The sequence below is a fragment of the Eptatretus burgeri genome, chromosome 10, assembly GCF_056783735.1.
Source record: "Eptatretus burgeri isolate ZD-2024b chromosome 10, Ebu_testis_v1, whole genome shotgun sequence".
Lineage (NCBI taxonomy): Eukaryota > Metazoa > Chordata > Myxini > Myxiniformes > Myxinidae > Eptatretus > Eptatretus burgeri.
In genome coordinates, this window is record NC_140970.1 from 18,051,416 (window position 1) to 18,078,799 (window position 27,384).

General features: G+C 46.2%; 1 protein-coding gene across 11 annotated transcripts in view; it reads right to left on the minus strand.

The window, feature by feature from the left end:
• NR2C1 (nuclear receptor subfamily 2 group C member 1) overlaps positions 1-27,384 on the minus strand; it is a 171,171-nt gene that overhangs the window by 138,856 nt on the left and 4,931 nt on the right. Inside the window, exon 2 of one of the 11 annotated variants that reach the window (XM_085897218.1) lies at positions 8,615-8,737. The exons of the other annotated variants lie outside the window; for them this stretch is intronic. The gene's annotated coding sequence lies outside the window, so the exon portion shown is untranslated. The remainder of the gene's footprint in view (positions 1-8,614; positions 8,738-27,384) is intronic. 11 annotated transcript variants of the gene reach the window in all.

Sequence of the window (27,384 nt, forward strand, 5' to 3'; positions counted from 1 at the left end):
GTCTTAAGTAAGCCTGTATAAGATCTTTTATTGTTATGATTGTTGCTTTGATTAATCTCGCGTCAAGTCTGCACTATGTCTGCTTTGTAAGTTGCTTGTAAAATTGCCGCACCCCACACCTCTCTCATCTTTGCCTGCATTACACACCCAATAAACCTTTGTTGTTCCACATGCTTTTCCTCGCTTATTGTAAATAAATAATTGTTGTATAAATGTTCCCAACTCGCCTTTGTCTTTTCCCTCATTGGTCAAGCATGGTTCGGATCCAAGTCTAGCCGGGTATTTATTCCCAACAATCAGTTCCTTCTAGCCGGTACGTCCTTGGCAGTGCCGCTCGGCTGCATCCGATCTGGAAAGGAGATCCGATCCGGTAGAGTGATCTGCTTCGGACAAGGCGTACCGAGGGCGTGCTTGCCCAGTGGTTAATTAGCTAACCCGATTCATATCACCCATAGGCGGGAGGACCCGAGGTCAAGCGGTTGAGTTATTGGCGTCCACGGTCGGTTAAGCGATCCGCCGCATCACGGAATTATCCGTGAGCGACGGCCTACAATTCCGGGGAGTCTGGTGGGAATTGATGTAGAACCCCCCCCCCCCCCACCTAGTGGTCTTATCACCCGACACCACCGGCCCGCAACAATACATGCAAGATGAGAGTTTTCGTAATATATAGATTAACTCATGAAATAAATGTTGGGTTTTTTGTAATTTTTGTATTTTTTTTTTCCTTTTCTTCCCCTTAGGGAAGTAAATTTCTTCCACCCATCAATGCTCAAACTACCGAAAAGTCTTATCAACATCCCCATAACTTCCAGGTACCTAATTCCAATTTAAACTTACCTACTTTTTCTGCTGCCACTACCTTTCCAAGGAGGCCATTCCATGCATTAACTACTCTCTGAGTGAAAGTCACCTGCCTGCTACCATCTTAACTCTCCTCTTCTTTACTGTCAAGCTATGGCCCCTGGTTCTATCACTGTCTACTCTGTTGAATAATTCATCTGCACTTATTTTATCGATAACTTTCATTATCTTAAACATCTATATCATATATCCTCGTAACCGCCTTCTTTCTAGTGTATAAATCCCTGTCTCCTTCAGCCGTTCATCAAAGATGAGTCTTGCTAGGCCTGGAATCAATCGACATCCCTTTGATAATTTGACTGTCCTGCTAACTAATATTACTCTAACCCCAAATTCCCTTGGGTGGAATTTACTCCTCCCTCCAATCATTCGTTTGCACCATGCATTCCACATTCACTCCATCTACATCGCGCCCGCTGACCCACATTCACTCATCATTTTCCACTCACACTGACGCTCTATTAGCTATGTTCCCCAAACTAACTCGTGCTCCCCGTCATCCCTTACTCTCATGCACATTCCATTTAATTCTATATAGCTAAGCTACGCCCCACTATATGTTCCATGTCTGTTATTGTTCCCAATGATCTCTAATTTCTAACCTAAATTCCCCTAACTCATGTTCCCAGGCCCACATGGCAGACTGCTCCTATTGTCCCCATGGGGCCGGTCTATCTAATGCTATACCCTTCCCTAACTAGTGCTCCTTTGCCCGGGCGAGGATGTTCACTCCATCCTCGCTGGGCTTTGTTCTCCCATGAGCAGTCTCGGCGAGCCTTACGCCTCCATGGGGGTGGTCGGCAGTGCACCAGTCACCTGTTAATTGAGTCAAATGCCTGCACTGGCTTTTGGGCTATCTCCCACAGGCTTTGGGGCTATAAATGTCAATGCATACGAGTCCAATACACCCACCGTTCATGCAGTGGGATCCCTGCCAACGTCACTCGCATATGAGCCGCCCCGCGAGCTTCGCCACGCCCACTCTTACTCCAACCACGCACACGAGCCGTCCGGTGGCACACAGCCATTTCCACTCGTGCCAGGTGTCCCGCAACCACCACTCGAGTCGTGCAGCACGTCGGGCCTCGGACATGGGCTCCCATGTGAATTTTTTTTTCTTCAAATTCACTTAATCCCTTTGTTCGCTCCCATTTTAGCCGACTGCGCTCCAGTAACTTATCCGGCACGGAGCGTTGAGGCCGGCTCCTCCGAAGCCATTAGCACTTCATTCAATGGTCTGCGCTTGGGCGGTTTGCCAAGTACGAACTACACACACTGTCATACCTCGCACGCAATGTCCCGTGGAGCCAGTGCAGTTTCCAAAATAACTTCATCGTGCTCAGGAGACTCACCCCTCCCGTCAGTCACACTAACCGCTTCCCCCATCTGGGTCGATGCTTTCACCCGCACCGGCTTGCACACTCGTCCATGCCATGTTCCTCACGCCCTGCACACATTTTGACACAATCATACTGGAGGCTTGTGTTAGCCCAAGAGATCCCGGGGCTTCTACCCCCCCCCCCCAAAAAAAAACTCAGCATGTACCCGTTGGCATCATGTGCCCGCTCCACCTTGCACAGACTTACTGGACTCACCTGGTCGCGGTCTGCTTCGAGGGAGCGTATCCTCTCCGTTTGTTCCTGAAGGAGGTTATCCTGACCCTTACATCAGGTCTCAAGACATTCAACAAGCTCAATCTTAATGTTCTTCACCTCTTCTTCTATTTGTGTTTGCTCCTCTTTTACTTTATGTAACTCGTCCTTCACCCGTTCCATGTCTCTGTGTCTGTAAAAACACTCTTTGACCTCATCCTCGTGTTTCTTCAATCGCTTTCCCATCTCTACCTGGCCGAGTTTACATACTTCTCTCTCTCAACCATCATTATTTTGTCACTTCTTCCTTACCAGTCTTCATCACGGTCCAAACACCTTCCACATTCTCCTTCAACCTGGTCATCTCCTCAAAGTACTGTCCTGATGTCATTTGCAAAATTCCCATCCATGTTTTGCATCACTCCCTTCATTTCTGCAAGCCCCGCCTTCAGTGTTTGCATATCACCTCCCATGATATCCATTTTTCCATACATAGTCCCACTCATTTCATCCATTTTTTTCATCATTTCCAACATTTGATTCATATCAAATGGCTTTGGCGAAGCCGATCTGCTATGATCGCATGTGGATCCCATGGGGATTGCCAAGTCCTCCGTAAGGGAAATTTGATGGTGGGGGTGCCCAAACGTCGTTGTCGTGGTTGCCAAGGTCTCCTCTGGGTATGGCTGCAGGGAACGATCTCCCTCAAAGCTGTCATCCAGAGCCATGGATTCCTCTAACATTTTTTTCAAAACCCACTTGAACCAGCTCGTCTTGGTCCGCCATGGTCGGTACAAATAATAAAACAAGCAGTCATAGACTGGTACTTACGAAATCGTCAACTTGACCTCTGATCTTGTCTCATAAAAGCTATCTCTAGAGAAGGTAGCGACGCAAACCAGAAGTTTCTATGATGATTCTGTACCAAACCATCAAAAATCGTAACGTCGACCGAAGCAAAAATCTCCATTTCTCCACGCAATTATTTAATATTATTTTATCAAAGTCACAAAACCGTAATATTCGGCCATCCACCAACAATCTTTACATAATCCGACGGCTTAGCGAGTCAGGCATGCGACGATAACCTTGATTGGGATAAAAAATGATTTTAAACACCATCTTTATCGAAAACACCGTCAGCGCGCACACGCAAAACCTTTACGTGACTCAACGATGCGTCTGCTCGAGCGCACTGCACCACGTGACGAGCCGTGACGCGGCGAGTGAAATATTTTTTATACAATCTTAAAACGTCTCCAAAACATCCGATTTTTACCAGAATTTCGACAAACGAGTGTCAAGCATCCTAAGCGATCGCAAAAACCGAAGACAAAATTAAAATTGAAGTTAAAACGAACTCATAACGTCGACCGAAGCAAAAATACTCCATTTCTCCACATGAATTTACGGAATTATGTTTGACCTCACTGTGACCTTGACCTTTGACCGATTTTGACCAAAATCTAATCAGCGCAAGCCATAAACCTCCTAAATCACGTGATGTAATTTGACATTGGTAGCTTCTTCCGTTCTCGAGTTATCGTGCCTACAAACACACACACAAACAAGCAAACACACAAACAGAGGACGGAAGTCATCAATATACTTACGAAATCTTTAGATTTTGTGAGTAATAAAATTTACATCCTATCCTGCTCTTAATTTTGGGGGTGCGTTAAGTACACCCCAGGTTCGAATCCTGCTCCAGACACCAAAGGGTTCAAGGGTCGTACCACTCCTGACACCAAAGTGTTGCGGACCTGGGGTCGGGCCGATAAGACCACAGGGTTGGGGGGGGGGGAGATACCTCGGGTTCCAACCAGACTCCCTGTTCAGGCCGTAGCACACGGATAACTCCGTGACGTGGCGGGTTGTTCATCGACCTTGAACGCCAATAACTCAACCACGTGACTTCGGGTGCTCCGTCAAATGGAAACCGGTCATCAAAAATGGTCACGTGATCTAATTACCGGGGGACACACCCTCAGTACCACTTCAAACCGGATCACCTTACCAGATCAGATGCAGCCGAGCGTAACTGCCAAGGACGTACCGGCTAGAAAAACAGATCGTTGGGGAATAGCGTTACGGCTAAGCCAGGAAACAGCCATGCTGGGTCAATGAAGAAAACCACGAAAACGAGCTGGGAACATTTCTATCCAAGGCATTTATTTACAATCAGGCGAGGAAAGGTTTGTGTCACAGTGAATGGGTATTAATATTAAGTACAGCAGGGATAGCAAGGAATTTGTGGGGTGAGAGAAAAGGCAAACAATTTACAAAAGAAGACACAGAGAAGACATCCTGTTATATCTTCTACACTCTTAACTTATGCGATGACAGGCACCATCACACACACACACACACACACACACACACACACAATGAAGATTAGTTAGCCAGAAGGAAGGAGAGCAGATGAGGACAATTATACACACACACACATATATATACATATATATATATATATATATATATATATATATATATATATATATATATATATATATATATATATATATCTGCGGGCCCAGCTCCAGCACCGCAGATTAAAGCCGGGTGAGACAGTGCAGGAGCTGGCACAGGACATTTACCAATCAGTCAGGATCGCGTATTGGGACCTTACAGTGGAGGCATGGGACAGACTGGCACTCGAGAAATTTTAGCTGCTCTTCCTGACCCTGAGGTCCGAGCGCTAGTTGAGCTACAGGATCCACCCACCGTGCACCGAGCGGCCGAGTGCGCGGCCAGTCTGGCCTCGTGGAGTCGGCCGGGTCGGGTGCCCGAGAGGCCATCGTTGACGATCCGACAGGTGGAGATTCAGGATCAGGGAGGGGGGCTGGGAGAAATTGGCATTACCCAAATGTTTCAGGAAATTTGCCAGAAACTGTCAAGTTTGATAAAGGGTAATCCGGTAGTTAATGCGCCAAAGCGGCGGACTCCAGCCCAGCCAATAGAGCAATTCGATTATGGCCGAGGGGGTCCGGAACCGGAAGAGACATTTCACCGATACTCACGGGGGCCTTTTATGGGGAGTTGTTTCCGGTGCGGGCGAAGAGGACACATGCAACGATATTGCCGGTACCCGGCGATGGAGGGACCCTCCGATAGACTTTCAAGCCCGGAGAGGATGAATCCTCCTGCTGAACCGCCAGGTCTATCCGAGATGCCCGTTTATAGGTCGGGTCCGGAAATCACTGTCGGGGGTCGGGGAGACTAGATCGGGCTGAGCATACAGGCCATGCTTGGCTGGTGAGATTGTGGCGAAGTGCCTCCTTTGGTAAAAAAAAAAATGAATTGTGGGAAAATTGGCATGTGTTTGTAAGTTCTGCTGGGTTTTAGAGTGACAATAGGGACAATGGGTAATTGGTAACAAAGCAGGCACAAGTGGCTGTCCAATGGCTGGTGCGTGGATCGGGTGAGGAAAAGTGCTGTGTGAATTGTTTCAAGTTAAGAAGTGAAATGTATGATGCACACGTTGATTTTTTTTTTGGGCATGGTGTGGTAACAGGGAAGGTCATGGTCGGTGAAGTGTTAGAAATGCAGGTGTCACATGTAAGGCCGATGGGGTGGGGGAGTCATGTGGGTTTTGTGGGTGGGGATGATGTGCTTGTCCGCAGGGATTGCTGAAGCTCACGGTGAGCGGGAATTGCGACCCCCTTCAAGGAGATTCACCCCTGGTGGCTAATGGTGACAGTGTCTGGAGGCAACTGGGAGAGGGTCTGGTTGGGCGACCAAAGCGGGTAGGACCTTGGCGACCCAGGAAGGCCAGAGGAGCCAGTGAGACCCCTTCCAGTGTGTTGTACGGGATGAGAGCTGATGGCTACCAGGGGGGGGAGGGAATCAAAGGGAGCGGGGCGGAGAAACGTCCGGGTTGGACTAAAGCTTACCTGTGGGCATGTTTGCACCTGAGATGCCCCCATTATCTTGTGGTAACCCACCCCACAGCCATGACGGGATTCAGCCTGCATCATTAAAATGGGGACCATGACCTAGAAATGTGATGATGACCATGGTGTGAGTGTTGTGAAGATGTATGAGTCCCACTCGATCCCGCACAACTTAACATGTGCAGCAAGGACATGATGTCCGCATAATTTTGGGGCAAGCAAATTTGAAAATTGGCTCCCCAGGTAACGCTGGGTCTATTAGCATCCACTGGGGGAGGCGGTCAAGTGTAAATATCCTGTGAATAGTGTCGTTAAGGCTTAGAGTAGGAATGTAAAGTATAAGTGTTGTGTTTTTGTGGAACCTTTTGTTTCCCCTCCCCAGATCACTGGAAGAGTGTTGGGCAAGAGCGATGATCCAGAGGATGGAGTACAACTTCGCTCAGTGCTCTCATGTGATTAAAAAAAAAAAAATGAATGATTGTTTAGGCGAGGATAAGGCCATAAGGGGGTAGTACATTAAGCAGGATAGGTAAGTTAGCTGCAACTCGCTGCCCATTGCCCCTCCTACATTATTTCGTTAGGTTAAATAGGTGGGAGTCAGTAAGTGTTAAGGCTGGTACGGTAGCACCTGTGATATACCTTGCAGGAGCTGCGGCACCAGAGGAGGGGGCAGTGTTACATTTGAGGGGGGGGGTATGCATTCAAAGGGTAATTAGGATGTTTAATTAGGTATGCCATGCTGTTCAAGTGTACCAGGATCTCGATGTAATAAGTAGCAATTCAGTGGTGATAAGTTGTCTAGTAAATGTCCATTTCTTCAAGGGGGAAATGATAATTGTCACGTAATTAGATAGGGACACGGGATAGGGTAAGTGTGTCTGCGTAAACCCCTTTTAGTATTCTCTGGAGGCTTGCCGTGACGTCACAGGACAGTGCTGCGGATGGCTCCGCCCCGTGATCACGATTGGCGGAAGGCGACGGCGGTGGGCCAATAAAACGGCTCGATTGGAAGTGACGAGGACGGGAGGATAAAAAGGTTCTGTTCGGGGTCGAAAAGGAAGAGGAAGAAGATCGGTACCGAAAGACTGTTTTGGTGGAGGCTGTTGTGCTGGGAGCGTCCTTGTTGTTGTGCTGATTCGATCGTGTTCTTCATCGTGTCTTGGAGCCTTGCTGAGCCTCGTGCCTCACCTTGGTTGGCTTTGGGGTTCGGCTGGCCCGGAGTACGGGGTCGAACGGCGGGCGGACCTGCCTCCCTCTCCTGCTCGCAATTTGGCGCCAGAACTGGTTCGCTGGTTGCTGTGAGCGGACTTGGGCCAAGACCAGGAGGTCGACAGCACCACGGTTTCTCCTGCCCCCCTGACGAGAGCAAGGCCAGCTCGTCCGACGCCAATCCAGGGACTGTTGCGTCCACACCACGGTCCAGCCTGACCACCAGGAATAGCTACGTTTTGTGTGTGTGTGTGTGTGTGTGTGTGTGTGTGTGTGTGTGTGTGTGTGTGTGTGTGTGTGTGTGTGTGTGTGTGTGTGTGTGTGTGTGTGTGTGTGTGTGTGTGTGTGTGTGTGTGTGTGTGTGTACCTGGCGCCTTAGAGGGTTTGAGATTTGTATATTCATTGGAATTGTCTGTGTTTTCCCCACGCCCGATCCCACACCATCCCGTCGAATCGCCCCGGATCCCTCTTCTTGCCGAGTCTTGTTATTTCTGGTTAGAGAAATAAACACCATTAACTCAGTGAAAAGCGACTCGTGCCACCTTCCTCGTCCCGTTTGCGGTAGAGCGATTAGAACCGCCATCTTTGGGTTATAAAAATAAACCGCCTCCATCGTTTCGGCTCATTCTACGTTGGAGGGACTGTTCAAGTCCCGTGAACGTCACAATATATATATATATATATATATATATATATATATATATATATATATATATATATATATATATATATATATATATATATAGTTGCAGTTCTGCAAAACTGCATGCCTCTAAGGCAACGGCACCCAACACAGTTATTTCGTAAGTATTCATGCAGTCAGACGTTTCCCCCATGTCTAATGGGTTTACGGGACGAAGTGCGTTGTGTGGGTCTTATAGCTAGGTCGAATTGTATCTATCTGCCATTCAATCCTCATTTTCATTCCAACCCTTTCCTTTTATCCCTGATACAAATAGAAGCAGGCACCGCACCCAGGCAGCCACCCGATGAGACAGGACGCACATGGCGCGCCCTTTCATTCAAATCTGCATGCCGATATACAGCACATCTCACCTTGCTCAGCCTCCGCTCACCAGAAGCACTACTACGACCACCAACATCTCCTGCACACAGGAATAATCACTCCACGCCTCCACACATCTCCGCATCGATGCAATTTGCCACCAAACGAGCGAGCTGCGCACACACACACACACACACACACACACACACACACACACACACACACACACACACACACACACACACACACACACACACTGATTTCAGAATCGGATCCAACTCATGCATACAACATTCAGGTCCTCAGACAGTTATTTCCATAAATGCATGTCCAGGAAAGACCCATCCCCTTGTCTGGTGAGATTCTAACTTTGATGCATTGGAGAGGGTATAGAACAGATTCGCTTTCTTATGCGATGGCCTTTTTCTCTTTACATGTTCATGCACGCGAGAGATAGCTGTTAGCCCAACGGAGGCTCATTCTACCCCCTTTCCATTGGGACACATTGGCTTGGAGGTGGACGATTTATTTACACTTTGGACTTACAGGACATTTGATTAAGCACATCGTGGGCTTTTCCTGAACGGTTATTCTGACCGTCAAATACGGCTGTGGATCATTTACTTCACCCATATCTCCTTCATTGTCATTCGACACCCACCTTTCTTTCACCGACATCGACGCCCACCTTTTTCCATTGACGTCCACCTTTTTCCATTGACGTTTGGCAGCTCTATGGATGCTGGCTGGCTCTTGTTCGTGTTGGGCATAACGAGGAAGGAATGATCGTGAGATTTACGGTTGGAAGTCACGTGCAGCGATGCGCCAAGAGGCAAGGTGGATTTGCCTGAAGTCTGCTTGAGGCCCCGCCCACACTGTTCGCCAAAAAAAGGACGGGAGGACCGCTTTCTTGACAGTTGGTGAGTCGGTGACAATTCCTGACAGTTGGTAAGTCAGTGACAATTCCTGACAGTTGGTAAGTCGGTTGGACCGTTCCTGCTGGTTCTGCTCAATACCTGATTATTGGCGTCCCTGGTTCTTGGAGGTGACGACGTGACGTCGATTAGTGTTCAAGAGTGTTTGCGAGTGGGTGCACAGCGAGGCAGGCTCACAAATTTTGGGACATTTTACTGGACGCACGACGACTTTTGCCTTGGTAAGCCGAGACCGGATCTCCCCCCACCCCCCCCCCCCAAATTATCTGCTGGGTACCCTCGTCTCGTGTTTAATTATTAAGTCAGGCATAGCGATAAGTATCTGCTCCTTGTCTGTTTTCTATCAATGTCTGTTTAATTCTTTTTGTTGGAGATAGTTTTGATTGATTTAAATTTACCTATTTTCACCACAAAGAGATGGAAAGTTCTTCAATTTATTTATTTTTTCTTTTTAATAAATTCCTTGTTGACGTTTCAACCTCCCATGCTTGTCCTTTCCTTCTATTGATCCAGCATTGTCTGAACCTCGACAGACTGGGAGGTAGTTCCCAAACTTAATCACCTGTCATAGTCGGTATGCACCAGCGGTAAACGCTCGGCCGCCCTACTTAAGATAACATTGGTGCATCACCGAGGGTGATGTGTGCATGTATGTATGTATGTATGTATGTATGTATGTATGTATGTATGTATGTATGTATGTATGTATGTATATATATATATATATATATATATATATATATATATATTATATATATTGTTGCGGTTCTGCAAAACCGCATGCCTCTAAGGCAATGGCACCCAACAAACAGTGATCCCCAGGAAGTTATTTTTTTAGTCTTCGTGCAGTCAGACCTTCCCCTCATGTCTAATTGGTTAAGAGGATGAAGTGCGTTGCATGGGTCTAATAATTATATCGCTATTTTCAATCCTGATTTCCAACCAAACCTTTCCATTTACCAGACACATATCGAAGCAAGCACACAACATTATAACAGACACCCGTGCAGCCCTATGAGAGAATTACCACATAAACAAGCATGCGCATGGTGCGCCCTTTCATTCAAATCTGCGCGCTAATTTACAATGGTGTCTCACATTACGCAACCTTCGCTCACCAAAAGCTCCACCAACATCTTCCGCACATGGGAAAAATCATCACGCGCCTCCTCGTCGATACGGTGCACCACCAAGCAGAGGCGTGCCGCATGGCCAAGGCCGCTCAGGCCACATGGCACGGGGATGGGCCGAGCACAATGACAGCACCAACCGCAGCTCACCAGGGGTGCACCAAACGGACATGCGGTATCGACACGGCCCTCGTCCAGTCGCCAAAACATGGCCCGGGAGTTCGGTGCAAGGCTTCCGGCCGTGTCACGCCGGATGTGCGAATGAGGCTGCTTCCGGCCCCAGCAGTCTGGCAGGGCAGGGCTGGGACCTAATGGGAGGGCACGATTCAGATGACGGCGCGTCGCTTTGGGTCGTCGCCCTGCCCTTCGCCCGGGCTTATAAAAGGCGGATCGCGAAGCCGTCTGGCTTCTCTCCCTGCACTTCCTCGCCTGCCTCACATGCGTCTCCGCCTGTTTGCCTTGCCCACTTCTCCGCCCTCTTTTCACTGCACCTCATATGCCTGTCATTGCATCTCTACTCGGGGATGGCGTGCGACAGATGCTCTTCTGCACCAGTGTGGAGCACATGTTTGCACGAGCCAGCAAAGTGATTAAGCAGGAGATAACGCGTCGACCATTATGGTGGGATCGCTCAAGCGGAATGTCCCCCAAAGCATACTGGTTTCGCGGTCGGCCGACCACACCAGGTATTTCGAGGCCGATCGTCCTCATCAGCTCTCCCGTCGTGTGTGTGTGTGTGTGTGTGTGTGTGTGTGTGTGTGTGTGTGTGTGTGTGTGTGTGTGTGTGTGTGTGTGTGTGTGTGTGTGTGTGTGTGTGTGTGTGTGTGTGTGTGTGTGTGTGTGTGTGTGTGTTGGCACCTGTAGTAGTGCAAGTTAAGATTGTAGAAGATATAACAGGATAAGTCTGCTCTGTCTGCTTTTGTAAATTGCTTTCCTTTTGCCTCACCCCATGAATTCCTTGCTATCCCTGCCGTACATAATAATAATAAACCCCATTCACTGTGCCACATACCTTTCCTCGCCCAATTGTAAATGCTTTGTGGAGAAATGTTCCCAGCTCGTTTTCGTCTTCTCCTTCATTGGTCCAGCATGGTCCGTATCCTAGCTTAGTCAGGACGTTATCCCCCAACGATGTTTTCTAGCCAGTACGTTCTTGGCAGTTATGCTCAGCTGCATTTGAACAAGGCGTACCGAGGGTGTGTCCCCTGGTAATTAGATCACATGACCATTTTCGGTAACCATCTTGCATGAGACAGAGGACTCTAAGTCAAGTGGATGAGTTATTGGCGTTTATAGTCAAATAGCAACCCGCCCTTTCACAGAGTTATCCGTGTGCGACGGACTGCGATGCCGGAGAGTCTTGTGGGAACCCGAGGTAGCTCCCCCACCCCCCCCACTCGTCGTCTTCTCGCCCCGATTCCACAACAAAATATATATATATATATATATATATATATATATATATATATATATATATATATATATATATATATATATATATATATATATATACATATACATACACAGACAGAGAGACACACTTCAAGACCTATGAGGGCTCCATAATGCCTGGTGCTGGCTTAATGGTTAGGGTGATGAGTTTGGTATCCGAGGATTCTGAATTCAAATCCCACTTGCTGTTGAATCAATACCAGGTGGGGTTCACTCTGCCTGTCATCCTTCTGAGGTCAGCAAAATGAGTACCAGCTTGCTGGTATCCTGTGTCAGAGTGGCGACCCATCCAGGATTGTGCCCAATAGCCAAGGAGTCTGCTGAAGCAGCACCAACGCTGTGCAGAGTCTGGTCCCAATGGGTGGATGGATCGAGGGCTCCAATCCACCTTCTGAAACCCACATGTGAAGATAACCAAAAAACACACACACGTCAGAGCACACTAATTGAAGAGTCAACCAATGGCAACCTATGCGCTCATCACTTCATTAGCAAAACACTTTTTTTTAAAGCATTGTTGGGCTCATAGATGCGACCTGAAAATGAAAGCATTTGCACCCTAGCTTTCTGAAATGCAAACACCTCTAACTGATGGTGCTAAATATGCTTCTACATTTATTTGCAAAGACTGGACGTCAAATGGCAGCTACATTTTCCACGTATCTGCACCAGCACCTCGAGTACTTTTTTTTTGTATACCTTGTCAAGGCTCGTATGAGAACCAACACACAATGCGCAGCAAGGGGGGCATGAGGCAAGAGGGGCGGGAGTGGGAAGGACAAAACAGTGGGGATAGAGACATTAGGAGATCTGTGGAAGGGAGAGGGATGGGGTGGGGAACATGGGGAATACAAAATGGACATTACAGGGTCTTTCAAGAAGGAAAGCAGGGAATTTGAAGGAGGTGGGCTTGGGTGGATTATTGGGGGTAGAAAAGATCAAGGATTTGGATGGGGGATGATAAGAGGTGGTGGTGAACATCTGTTTTGAAGGCCTGGAGGGAAGAATGGGATTGAATAGTGAGGGAGTTTATTCCAAAGGTGGGAAAAAAGAGGAATGAAAGAGTGGAGAGCAGCGATTCGTGATTTTGGTAGTTTTACTAGAAAGGGGTTGTTGGCGGACCTTGAGAACCCTGCGGAAATGTGGTGGGGACAAATCGCAGAGAGAGATTGGGGGGGGCGAGGCTGGAGAGGAGACGGTAGAAGACAGCAAGACCACCGACCAGCCTGCGGTGAGAGTGAGAGGCCCAAAGACTCAGCCTCATTGCAGGAGATGCCAATGATTCGAAATGCCTTGGTTTCCACAGCGTGAAGCCGAGAAAGGTGGGAGGCAGGAGCACCAGCCCAGAGGAGAGGGCAGTACTCCATAAGGCTGCGGACGAAAGCTTTGTAAGTGGTCAGGAGCTCAGGTGGGCCAAGGAAGGACTTTGCACGATGGAGGATTCCCAGTCGCGACTGGCTTTGTAGGCGGGGTTTGAAATGTGGCTTTCCCAGGAAACGCTTTCCCAACTTTCCCTTGAAAGAAAGAATGTCTTCCAGAGGATTGTTGAGAAAGTGGATTTGGGGGGGGGGGGTTCTAAACAGTCCTTTCGGAGAGACATGGTGAGAGTGTGAGATTTGTCCGGATTGAAAGACATGTTCCATGTGTTGGACCAGTTTGTGATTCTACCCAGATCTGCAGTGAGCGAAGAAGCTGCTGCATGCCGGTCTGAGGGATGACAGATGGTACGGCAGAGGGTGGATTCATCAGCAAAGGGATCATAACGACAAATGCACTTAACACTGAACTTTTATTCACAACACTCCTCTTTTACATCCACCCACACCCCAAATAAACCCGACACCCCCCCCACTCCCCAAAAGCGCAACATATTTTTGGTTCACGAGTCAGTAAGTGACCACTATAGTCGTTATTGGTGTGTGTCTGTCTATCTGTCTGTCTGTTGGGTAGTCGATCTCGTCGACAAAAAAAAAATGTTTCAGATTTTTTTTTCTACCCTTATTATAAGTATTTCCGTCGATATGCTTGTCTGTCTGTCTGTTGGGTAGTCAATCTTGTCGAAAAAATAAATCTCAAAAAAAAAAATTGAGATTTTTTTTTTCTACCCTTATTATCAGTATTTCCGTCGATATGTTTGTTGGGTAGTCGATCCAGTTGAAAATTTTTTTTTTGAAATTTCATCTACCCTTATTATCAGTATTTCCGTTGATATTTTTGTTTGACTGTCTGTCTGTCTGTTGGGAAGTCGATCCAGTCGAAAAAAAGAAATATTGTTTTTGAAAATTTTTTTGAAATTTGTTCTACCCTTATTATAAGTTTTTCCGTCGATATGTTGGGTCGAATGTTGTCGTCGATATGTTGGGTTGATCCAGTCGAAAAAAAAATGTTTTTAATTCTTTGAAATTTGTTCTACCCTTATCACTTTTTCCATCGATATGTTGGGTAGTCGATCCAGTCGAAAGAAAAAATATTTAAAAAAAAATTTTTTTTTGAAATTTGTTATACCCTTATCAGTTTTTCCGTCGATATGTTTGTCTGTCTGTCTGTCTGTCTGTCCGGTCCAGTGCTCTGTTAATACAATGGCGATTTTGATGAAACTTGGTGGGTAGGTTCATACCATGACCTAGTTGTGTGCAAATGAGAACCGTTGCTATGGACATCACCGTTGCCTAGCAACGGGACTTTGAAATTTTTGAAAAATCATGAAAAAATTATTTTTTCGAAAATCAAAAATCGGGCCACGAGCGACTGTGCACAGTACATTCAGCCATATTGTCAAAATTTTCCAGCCGGTTCCTATTAAAACTGTCGGAGAAGATAGACTTTGAATGAACCCTGGTCAAAAACAATAAAATAAACCAATGTCACCCGCAGGGTGACCCGTATCTTGCCAAAAGGTGACCACGTGTGACTTTAAGGTCATACTGAGGTGAACAGAGCTGCTATACACCAGGAGCGACTCCTTGAGGAATATCTGCCTACGAGAGATTCTGATGAGAATCGTTCTGCAGAGTAACCATGAAAAATAGGTGTTTGCCTCATAACGTCACCAAATGACGTCATAATGTCTCAAGCTTGACATATCTAGAAAGCACTCATTGAGGTGTTCAATTTGAGGTACTACACGATATGGTTCCTAAAACTTGAAAATTTGACCTTGGGGTCAAATATGTTTGACCTTTGGCGTTAACCATGAAGGTCAAGGCCAATCACCATCAAAAATCAATCAGCCGAGCGCCAGAACATGAACTATATTCCCATGAAGTTTGAAGACGATCCGATCAAAATTACTCAAAAAATAAGGGTTTCGTTGACTCCCCTGATTTGCGACAAAGTGACCTTGACCTTTGACCTTGACCTTCAAAATTGTATGCACTGAAAGGGACCTCTATAGGCCTCTGATATGCGAAGTTACAAAAATTTCCAATGATAACTGTGCTCTGCAGAATTTTTTATACGTGATCACAGACAGAAAAAAAAAAAAAAAAAAAAAAAAAAAAAAACATACAAGCTGATTAACATATCTCGCAAAAACTTCGTTTTGGCAAGATAAAAATGAAGTTCGTTATATCTCAGAGACTTTGAGTCGGACATACATGAAACTGGTATGGGAGGTTCATGGTATGTCCTAGTTTTGTGCGAGCAAGAACCGTTGCTATGGACGCTTTTGTTGGCTTGTTATGGCTGAAAAACAACTAAATTCGACTTGATCGACTACCCATGTCCGCCTACCGGCTTGTCTGTCTGTCTGTCTGTCTGTCTGTCTGTCTGTCTGTCTGTCTGTCTGTCTGTCTGTCTGTCTGTCTGTCTGTCTGTCTGTCTGTCTGTCTGTCTGTCTGTCTGTCTGTCTGTCTGTCCCGAGCATAGCTCCGTGGGTTTTGATCCGATCCTGATAAAATTTTGGTCGGAGGTTTATATCATGATCTAGTTGTTTTCCTGAGAATGGGCATGGTGCGACCATTATGGGCAGAGCCACGCCCAAAAAAACGTGCTTTTAATTTACAGCTGGATTTCAATTAACATCTTCTTACAATTTACATCTTACAGCCGGATCTTCTCCGAGGGGGTTTGTCGAATCTGGCAGGGGTTTCGGTATTTGGTTCGCCCAATGGCACCTACATCGCCCCAAGGAGCTCGATTTTTTATATTCGTCATAAGGTCAAGGTCACAAGGTCACTAACTTAGAAAATTGGGAATTTTGACATAAAAATCCATCTTCTCTGAGGGGGTTTGTCGAATCTGGCAGGGATTTCGGTATTTGGTTAGCCCAATGGCACCTGTATCACCCCACGGAGCTCGATTTTTCATATTCGTCATAAGGTCAAGGTCACAAGGTCACGAACTTAGAAAATTGCGAATTTTGACATAAAAATCATGACCGCCCAAACTTTGAGAGCTAGGATGACAATATTTTTTATGCATAATCTTGAGGTCATTCCCCACCGAAAGTCTTGAAACCATTTTGCTCTATCTCGAACACCTTGCCCGTGGCGCCCCCTTCAAGTTTGTTTTTATGCTGATTTCATCAAAGTATGGGTAATCCGAGGAGTGTGAAATGCCACACAGCCTATATGACGTTATATTGTTCCTGGAATGTTCCAGAGGAAGTTTTGCACCAAAGGTCATAATCGTTGACTTTGACCTTTAAAGTTCACAAAGGTCAAATTTTCAAAGTTGTGGAAATCAAACTGGCTTTTCGACCTTCTTCGCCGAACTAACTCCAATAAGCTATAGCACGTATCCTGTTTCCTTATTTTAATGTCCACATTGTTGTGTGACCTTTAAAGGTTATGCAAAGGTCAAATTTTGAAAGCTGTTCAACGAAACCGGGTTTTCGACATTTTGCAGCTAATTAATGTCCACAACATTGTTTTGTGACCTTTAAAGGTTATGCAAAGGTCAAATTTTGAAAGTTGTTGAACGAAACTGGGTTTTCGACATTTTGCAACTTATAACCTGTCACTCGGACCATATAGTGTTGATCATTTTTATAACTTGGTCAAAAATTATCACATTGTCTCATCCTTGACTTCTGAAACAATCTACATCGTCAAATACTGCTCGTGAACCATTGTCGTCTTCAGACTTGTTGTTATTATTATGATTATTATTATTATTATTATTATTATTATTATTAAATAGCAGGGACCTGTGGAACATCCACACATTGTAAAATGTAACTTCAAGTCCTCAACTCCCCCTCTCAAACCCCAAGTCCTCAACCTCACCCTCCCAACCCTTAGGCTTCAATTCCCTCCCCACTCCAAGCGTTCAAACCACCTCCGCACACCCACCTTCCCAATCGCTCCTCAAACTCAACTCCCCCCCCTCAACTGAGAGTCAACATCACCTCCCTCTCCCCCAAAAGCCTCAACCACCCCCTACCAAATCTGTACCATCATTGCTCTCCTCCATTCCCAACCCCAATTATCTGTCCTCTGCCCTCTCCTCCCACTCATGAAAGCAAAAGGGCATTCCCACATCGATGATTAGTCTTGATTACATATATCTTCATTACCTCATTGAAACAGTGAAATATTTAACTCTTTCCTCTACCCTATCCACCCCACTATCATGCCATCACAGACTTCAAAGAAATCATGATCGAAACAGCAACAGCATGGCTCCTACATGTCATGGCCCATCACAGTTGCTTGTCCAACTCACAATCCCAAGAGATATGTGGAAACGCTGTGTAATTGCAACTCTCAAATCCCTGTGAGCAGCCTAATTATGCTAACAAACGACCCTAAACCAATAATCTTCTTCCTGGTGCATGTATTGCATAAGCATTGTTAAAAGTAAAATATAGCAAGGACCCAGAGAACCTCCACGGTAAAAGCCCTTGTGCGAGACAACGCCACTTAGTTATTTGGGAGGTGTATAGGTAACACATCGCTGCCTCATTCTCTCCCGAAAATAAACAAGAATGACCGTACAGTGGTCACAACCTGTGACAATTTTTTTTTTTTTTAGCCTACTCTGTCTACTCAACTACCTTATCCTCGCTCATGTCCCACATGTCGTGGTGAAAGCTAGGGCTGAGAATATAAAATATCATTACCCATGGCTCAGATTACATTCTCTAATGCGTAGAATTAACCTTGTGCCAGTATGTCCCGTATTCCCAATGCAAATGAATAAGATTAACCATGATTCTGAACAGGGAATCAACATTTATATCTGTGCCCTCCGTTTTGGTGTGTGCGTGTGCGTGTGCATGTCCTGCTCTCTCTGTAGTAAAACAACCATTTGTTCATAAAAACCTGTATGTGGTCATTTGAGGTACAGGACTTCACCACTAAGTACGAGTGAATTGGCTTTCAAAATCCAGTAACAGGCCGACTGGGAAACGTGCATTGAAAGCACTCGTAAAAGAGTCGATTCACAGTCATTTCAGAACTGATATACAAGAACGACATGATTTGTCACATGGTCACGGATTGTTTAACCCCAATATTGGGGCCGTTAAAAAATTATGTAACGCTGTTTGTTTGTTTTTCAGGAGGCACATACAGGCTCGATTAAACATTACTATAATTTTTATTCGACATGTCAATTGATTTTTTTTGCGGACCCTCATCGTGATTAACCCTCGACCCAAACAAAGCCAATTTAAATCTGATGCAACAAAGCCAGTGTATAATCTTAGCAGAGGCCGACATGCCGAATGTGTTTGGCCCACGAGAAAACCAAGATGGCAGCCATATAATTTAGACTGGGAACGATGGTGGGTGGAGGCAAGTAACAGATGTGGGTGTGGTCTGGCAGCTGTCCGACAAATGGGCGCAAATTTGAAAAATTTACCCCCAATAACAACAACAGCAACACAAAGCTCTTGTAGATCTCTGATGTGTTACAGGTAAAAATACCTGGGTTTGAAGCAAAAACAGGCCCACTGCCTATCAGGTCAGGTCAGGTCAGGTAGGGGAGGGGAGCATACGCCAGAGCAGTGCGTTGCTGCGTCCACTTTCCGCCAATGCTCCAGGGGCCTCCGTCTCGCCATCCCCCAGATAGATGCCTGGCCCAATCCCATCTCCTTGAGATGCTGATCAACCTGCTGCAACTATGAGGCACGTGGTCGGCCCATTGGCCTCCTCCAATCATGAGGCTCCCTCGTTGAGAGAATCTGGTGAGCAGGATCAGCATCAGGAAAACGAGCCACATGGCCGTCCAGCCACAGCTGATGCTCACGGACTATACAGGTAACATATCTCATTCGAGTCTCACTCAGCAACCGCTCTGGACACAAAGTCCAACCAGCCATAGCCAAGGATTCTCCGAATAGACCTGATACCAAAGGAATTAAGTCTCCATCTCAGATCCCTGTTCAGAATCCAAGTCTCACATCCGTAGAGTAAGAATGGAAGCACCAAGGACCTGAAAACTTAGACTGTCATCCTCCAGCACATGTACCGGCAGCATACCACCCCATGATCCAGTGAATCCATGACTCCCCAGGGCCGACACAGATGTTGATTGACCTCTGGCTTGCATCCAGCAGAGACATGAATATCACTGCCAAGGAAAGTGAATCTCTCTGAGACCTCAAAATCCTCACCACAAACAAGTACAGTCAAGAAAGCAGCATCCAAGATGTCGTTGAAAGCCTGGATCTTACTTTTGACCCAGGAAACCCCTAATCCCCATGGCTCCCACTTCTCATTCAGCAACTTGAGACGTCCCCCCCCACTCCCAAAAGGATATCCGGAGTCTTCGCAAAGATGACTGCATCATCTGCAAAATCAAGTTCAGAAATCTTGACATTCCCAAACGATGCACCGCAGCTTGATCTCTCCGACATCCTCTCCAGAATCCAGTCCATACAAGCGCTGAGAAATGTGGGGGTCAGTACACACCTCTGACGAGCTCCAGCAACAACTGGAAATATGTTGGAGATGGTATCACTACATCTCACAGCACTCTCGGTACCAGAGTATAGTTGAGACATCAGATTGCTCAGTTTTGGTGTCACCCCACGAAGACCAAGAATCCTCCAGAGGGCATCCCGATTGACTGAGTCGAACGCTTCACAGAGATAAATATAGGCTGCAAGCAGCCCCTGCCGAAACTCTTCTGCGTTCGGTGAAGACCCGAAGAGCAAGTATACGGTCAATCGTTGACCTCTTTGGTGTAAAGCCTGACTGCTCTGGGCGCTGGTGTTCAAGCAAATGGTGGCGAACACCATCTAGAATTATCAGAGCAAAGACCTTGCCCGGCACTGAGAGCAGTGTCACCCCTCGGGAGTTGTTGCAGTCCTGGCGACCACCCTTCCCTTTCCAGAGAGGGACAACAAGGCCCCTCTTCCAGTCAGTTGGGATGATGCCTGTGTTCCAGGCAGAGCACAGAACTGCATGCAACTACACGAGTGCAGCATTTCCACCAGCCTTGAGAAGTTTAACATGGATGCCATAAATTCCAGGAGCTTTACCACATTTCAACCAGTTCACCTCAACGGGTGTTTCCACAAACAAAGTTGGATCACAGTTAATTGGAGGGTCAGCAATAGGGATAACAACACCCCTGCGATCCCACTTCATAGCTAGTGGATCAGCTTGGTGCAGTCGCTCAAAGTAACCGGCCCAGCGGGCCTTCACTTAGGACTCTGCTGTCAAGAGCCCACCATCCTCCGCTCTAACTGCAGTACACCGAAGGACAGGTTTGGACGAACACAATGCGCATTCCTCTGAAAGCAGGACGAGAATCACTTGACCACAGGTGATGCTCGACCACCTGACAGATTCCTCGCACATTGGCTTCCTTGTCCACCCTGAGCACACATAGTTTTATGCCTCAGCTCCCTGAAAAGCTCAGCTCCACCTTTAAGCCTGGCCCTGTGACTCTGGTCAGTGGTATCCAGTGTACCTCGAGACAAAATTCTTCTTCGCCCTATGGTGAGTTCCAAGAAATCCACCGGTGACACAAAGGATGGTGGTCCTGAAGGCACTCTCAAACTCTTCAGGATTTCCCAAAGGACCCAGACCCCCAATTCCGCACTCAGCCTGTTCGCAAACTCCTCAGCTCCCCTCTCATCCTGGATCTTACCAACATCCAGCCTTGGCTGGGATGGTACCATTCTCCCAGATTTCAGCTGCAACTTCAGAGGTGCTACAACAAGCCTGTGGTCAGTTTGGAGGAATTGAGCACTCCGATAGACCCTGCACTTCTGGGTCATCCTTCAGTGGCTATCAATAAGCACATGGTCAATCTCCTTTGCCACACCACCAGCATTGGTATACCAAATCCAGTGATGAGCATATGGGCACTGAAACCATGAACCAGCCACCCTAAGTTCCTGACTTCTTGCAACTCCTTGGGCATGGTAACCATCAGAGCGACCAGACCAATAATACGCGAAACCACCTGCAATGATCTCACCACTACCCAGTCTCTGAACCTCAGAGCGTGCTGCAATAACAATGTTCAAACGCTTGAGCTCAGATGATAACAGAGGGAGGTGATCATCCTCTCTTAGAGATAGGACATTAAAAGGCACCCATCCGAAGGGACCGCCTCAGGTTAACCCAAAAAGACAACCATCTGGTAGATGACACCTCAGCACCACTCCGCCACACACCACCACAATCTGATCCTGGATGTCCCCATGGTTTTCCTCCTATCAAATAATGGGGTTCCCAAAGGATTTGCCCCAAACCAGTCATCCGGTGAGCTGCCCGGCGAAGGGGCAGCATCACAGGAGGTACTCCCACTCAGTGGGTTTTCCGATCTCCTTACATTTGTGGATTTTGCGGAATGAAGTGTTTTACGGGAGCCAGAGTGCAAATCCTGGCACTAACCTCCTAATGAAAAGTAACCCAACTGCAGGACGCCCACAGACACAGTTGGGCACTAGAAATGGATGGCCGTTGGCTCACAAGGAGCTCCTCCGCCCTTTGTGGAGAAGATTATAAGGAGTTCTTCCACCCACTACTTATGCCTGGCAGGATGTATCGTGTCGGCTTATTAAAAGCCGATATTTGAGATCCAATTCCATATTCGATGATTGGAATTCATGGCCTTAATAATTATGTCGAAATCTCGAGGGAAATCAGAAAAATTTCTTCGCATGTCCACACACTGACATCTTCTTCTTCTTCTGTCACAGGCAACCGATCATGCTCCCCTGCCCCCCCCCCCCAGAAAAAAATTGTCTGTTCGTGGTTTTGAACTCTACGCCTGGCTGTGTACCTTCACCTGATTATCCGCCGTCAGTGGTGGGATGGCAGTCCAGAGGGAGGATGTGACTCAGCATTGCGCGGCAATGCTGGGTACCTTGGCTAGTGCTGTATATAATAAATTGTGGTGATATAGCCCAGATAGATTCCAATTGCACTGGCCCATAGGCTGACACCATATGCCTGAATTCTTAGGATTGAAGCCTGAGGCCTATACAGTGGGGAGAACAAGAATTTGATACACTGCCGATTTTGCAGGTTTTCTCACTTACAAAGCACGTAGAGGTCTGTAATTTTATCATAGGTACACTTCAACTGTGAAAGACGGAATCTAAAACAAAAATCCTGAAAATCACATTGTATGATTTTTAAATAATTAATTTGCATTTTATTGCATGAAATAAGTATTTGATACATCAGAAAAACAGAACTTCATATTTGGTACAGAAACCTTTGTTTGCAATTAAGGAGATCAGACGTTTCCTGTAGTTCTTAACCAGGTTTGCACAGACTGCAGCAGGGATTTTGGCCCACTCCTCCATACAGATGTTCTCCAGATCCTTCAGGTTTTGGGGCTGTCGCTGGGCAACACAAACTTTCAGCTCCCTCCAAAGATTTTCTATTGGGTTCAGGTCTGGAGACTGGCTAGGCCACTCCAGGACCTTGAGACACTTCTTACGGAGATACTCCTTAGTTGCCCTGGCTGTGTGTTTCGGGTCGTTGTCATGCTGGAAGACCCAGCCATGCCCCATCTTCAATGCTCTTGTTGAGGGAAGGAGGTTGTTGGCCAAGATCTCGTGATACATGGCCCCATCCATCCTCCCCTCAATACGGTGCAGTCGTCCTGTCCCCTTTGCAGAAAAGCATCCCCAAAGAATTATGTAAATGTTTCCACCTCCATGCTTCATGGTTGGGATGGTGTTCTTGGGGTTGTACTCATCCTTATTCTTCCTCCAAACACGGCGAGTGGAGTTTAAACCAAAAAGCTCTATTTTGATCTCATCAGACCACATGACCTTCTCCCATTCCTCCTCTGGATCATCCAGATGGTCATTGGCAAACTTCAGAGGGGCCTGGACATGCGCTAGCTTGAGCAGAGGGACATTGCGTGCACTGCAGGATTTTAATCCATGACGGCGTAGTGTGTTACTTATGGTTTTCTTTGATACTGTGGTCCCAGCTCTCTTCAGGTCATTGACCAGGTCCTGCCATGTAGTTCTGGGCTGATCCCTCACCTTTCTCATGATCATTGAGGCTCCACGAGGTGAGATCTTGCATGGAGCCCCAGAACGAAGGAGATTGACTGTTATCTTGAACTTCTTCCATTTTCTAATAATTGCACCAACAGTTGTTGCCTTCTCACCAAGCTGCTTGCCTATTGTCCTGTAGCCCATCCCAGCCTTGTGCAAGTCTACAATTTTGTCCCTGATGTCCTTAGACAGCTCTCTGGTCTTGCCCATTGTGGAGAGGTTGGAGTCTGATTGATTGAGTGTGGACAGCTGTCTTTTATGCAGATAACGAGTTCAAACAGGTGCAGTTAATACAGGTAATGAGTGGAGAATGGGAGGGCTTCTTAAAGACAAAACTAATAGGTCTGTGAGAGCCGGAATTCTTACTGGTTGGTCGGTGATCAAATACTTATTTCATGCAATAAAATGCAAATTAATTATTTAAAAATAATACAATGTGATTTTCAGGATTTTTGTTTTAGATTCCGTCTTTCACAGTTGAAGTGTACCTATGATAAAAATTACAGACCTCTACGTGCCTTGTAAGTGGGGAAACCTGCAAAATCGGCAGTGTATCAAATACTTGTTCTCCCCACTGTATATAGAAGAATGTGCCATTCACAAGGCCTGTGATGCATATCGGCCGCAACCTTTTGATGTTTGATGATCCTTTTAACAGTCACTTTGGTTGTTTTACACTGAAGGCAAAACTTGTAGGGAAGGCATGGCGATTGTGAATATGATAGCTCCAAAAAAAGTCATTGGCTTCACACGTCATCAAAATGGCAGCCGTATTATTTTACAGGTCACAATCGGGGGTGGAGTCAGGCCAGCTGTCCAACTAATGGGTCAAAAGGAGCATTATGCACAGATGGACAAACAAGCATATATTATTCACCATGAGCCAACCTTTCGATATTTTAAAATTACAAAGTAGTTCTGCCAAAGCAGTTTCTTGGGTTGGGTTACAATCTTGGATGGGTTGACACTCCGATTCAGGAATTTGGAATTGAGCCAGCATGCCGGTAATAGCTCACCATCTCTTCGTGAATGACTGACACCATGTAATCAACTAATGCCAGCAGACAGGAGAAAGCCCAGTGTTGGCTTAACAGTTAAGGTGGCTGGCTTAAGATGTTAAGTTTGAGCCCATGTCATGCAATTAAATAACACCAGGTGGGTGGACTCAGCCTGCCATCCTTCTGAGGTTGGCAAAATGAGTGCAAGCTTACTGGAAATGGGGCACTGCATCAGCAGAAAAGCAACACTTCCAGAAAATTATGCAACCAGCAGCCACAGGCTGCATATGAAATGGTGAGCAGACAGGACATTCAGTTTAACATCATTTTGAAGGACAGCACACATTTATGTATCGCTATATGGCTACGAAACACCAGGATCAAAGCTTCTAATTGGGCTGAGATTCAAACCCAGGCTAGCCAACTCAGAGGTGAATGTGTACACATGTAGGCTATCCTGCCAGCCCTACCTCAATGGAGTCTTCGATATAATCCTATGGCAATACAGTTGACTGGTCATTCCTAAGAGTCCTCAACTACCCACTGATCCAACCATTAAAACTTTCAAAAAACTGCCCAAACACTCCCTTGTACCACAAAGTCCCACCAGTCTTCCTTCCACAACAGAAAATCCCCCAGCATTTTAATTCATCATTTCAAAAAGGATGGGCTGCCAATTCTCTGCACTACATTTTGACTTATTCCAACTAAATATTCTCCCCCCCTCCCCCAGACTAAATATGCCTTCCACCACCCCCAGACTATGCCCGCCGAAACCTAATTTCCATTAAATTCCCTCATCATGATACAATTCCTTTATCGTTTGAACATTACGATCCAACATAGCTCAATTTCCCACTGGAAAATGCATCACTGCAACAAGCTCAATAACTGACAACAGTCGACTCAGCAAGCAGCTAAGTTGACAAGTGTGTAGGTTATGTTCTTGGTGGTACAGGTCAGCAGCCAGGTGGCCGTACAATGGCACGCAATGCTAAAGGGTGTGCCAAGACAGCAGCCAACAAGTTTAATTTTACCCATACTAACATTTACACTGCTTCCCAATCAAATTCCTCCTCTCTTCAGGACAACGTTTCCCATCTACATGCTGAATCTCTCCATTTGCAAAGCACAAAGGTTAAATGGCAGTTACATTTTTTTTTACATGCCTGCACCATCACCTTGAGCTATCAGATTCAGGAAAGCCAAAAAACTCAGACACACAGGTGCAAATTAACATTAGGATACATATAACGTGATGGGGATAGGTAAGAATAATGAAAATAGGGACTTCATAACGCAAGGGGCAGTTTTGGAGCAAGTGACACAGGACAAGGATCTGGTGGTGCTAATAGATATGGGGGGGGCAAGGGGGAGCAGAGAGCACACACAGCAGCTGATAACTACAAGTAAAGGTAATTGGGGTTTGAAGTTGGATTTGTAGGTGGATAACATAAATCAAAAGAGGCATTTGTTATATTAACACTGTCCAAGAATTTAGTGAGGCCTCATCTAGAATATTGTGTGCAGCTTTGTTCACCCCATGTGAGGAAGGACATATCTACCATAGAGAGGGTACAGGGCAGAGCAACTAGATTGATCCTGTGCCTACGAGTAGCAGCTGAAAGAGACAAGACTTTATACATTAGAATGGAGGTGATTGCAAGGGGATCTGATCGAGCTTGTTTAGACAACAAAGGGTAGAGGCAAAATAAATGAAGAAGTTTTTCAGCAGAATGGACAGTGACAGGACGAGCGACCACAACCTCAGAGTAAAGAAGACAATTAAGACGTTAAACCTTTTACTCAGAGGGTATTTAATGCAAGCAATGATCTTGTGGGAAATGTAGCTGCAGCAGTAACAGTAGATAAGTCTAAACTGGAATTATATTGGTACATCGATGACGACAGGTACTTTAGTTGTGGATGGGTCATTGTTATAACTACGAGTACTTGAAGTGCCCGTCGTACCACTTGAGTACTGTTATTGTCAGACAACTCATTTTACCATGTTCTGTGATAGTTGCGTTATTTAATTAGTTTCAAATTAAATTATTTTGTGTGCACATGTATCTTTACAATTGAATAAATACTTAAGTTCCCCCCCCCCTCCAAAAAAGTCGTACTCATTTTCATTTATGAAAAATGCAATCCTCGGAGTTTCGGACGGATGGACAGACGGACACACACAATTATAGTATGATGTGTAGTGATAGTGATGTCTGTGAGAGGATCTCTTCAAAAGGTCAAACGTTTGTTCATTTGTCACCGAACAATGAGAGAGAGGAGAGAGAGGAGAGAGAGGAGAGGAGAGAGAGGAGAGAGAGGAGAGAGAGGGGAGAGAGAGAGGAGAGAGAGGAGAGAGAGGAGAGAGAGGAGAGAGAGGAGAGAGAGGAGAGAGAGAGGAGAGAGAGGAGAGAGAGGAGAGAGAGAGAGAGAGAGGAGAGAGAGGAGAGAGAGAGGAGAGAGAGGAGAGAGAGGAGAGAGAGAGGAGAGAGAGGAGAGAGAGGAGAGAGAGGAGAGAGAGGAGAGAGAGGAGAGAGAGGAGAGAGAGAGAGGAGAGAGAATATCACCCTCATGGTCACATTTCAATGCTCTCCATCTAGAGGGAGAATGTCCCCGTTTCTGCTTCACTGCCCCCTACCCCTTCCAGACTCTTCCCCACTTCCTTTACCCCAGAGAAATTTAACACAAACTGATAATTAAAATAATGTGGTGTAGATGAAGCAGGCACAATGGGCCAAATGGCCTCCTCCCATATCCAAATTCCTCGTCATAATTCCTTGTACATCTACATCTACATCCACAAAGTTTTCTCAAAACTTGACTTTTTTTTATAGATGCCGCAAAGCACCTTCTCTTTTAGTCAGTGTACAGTAA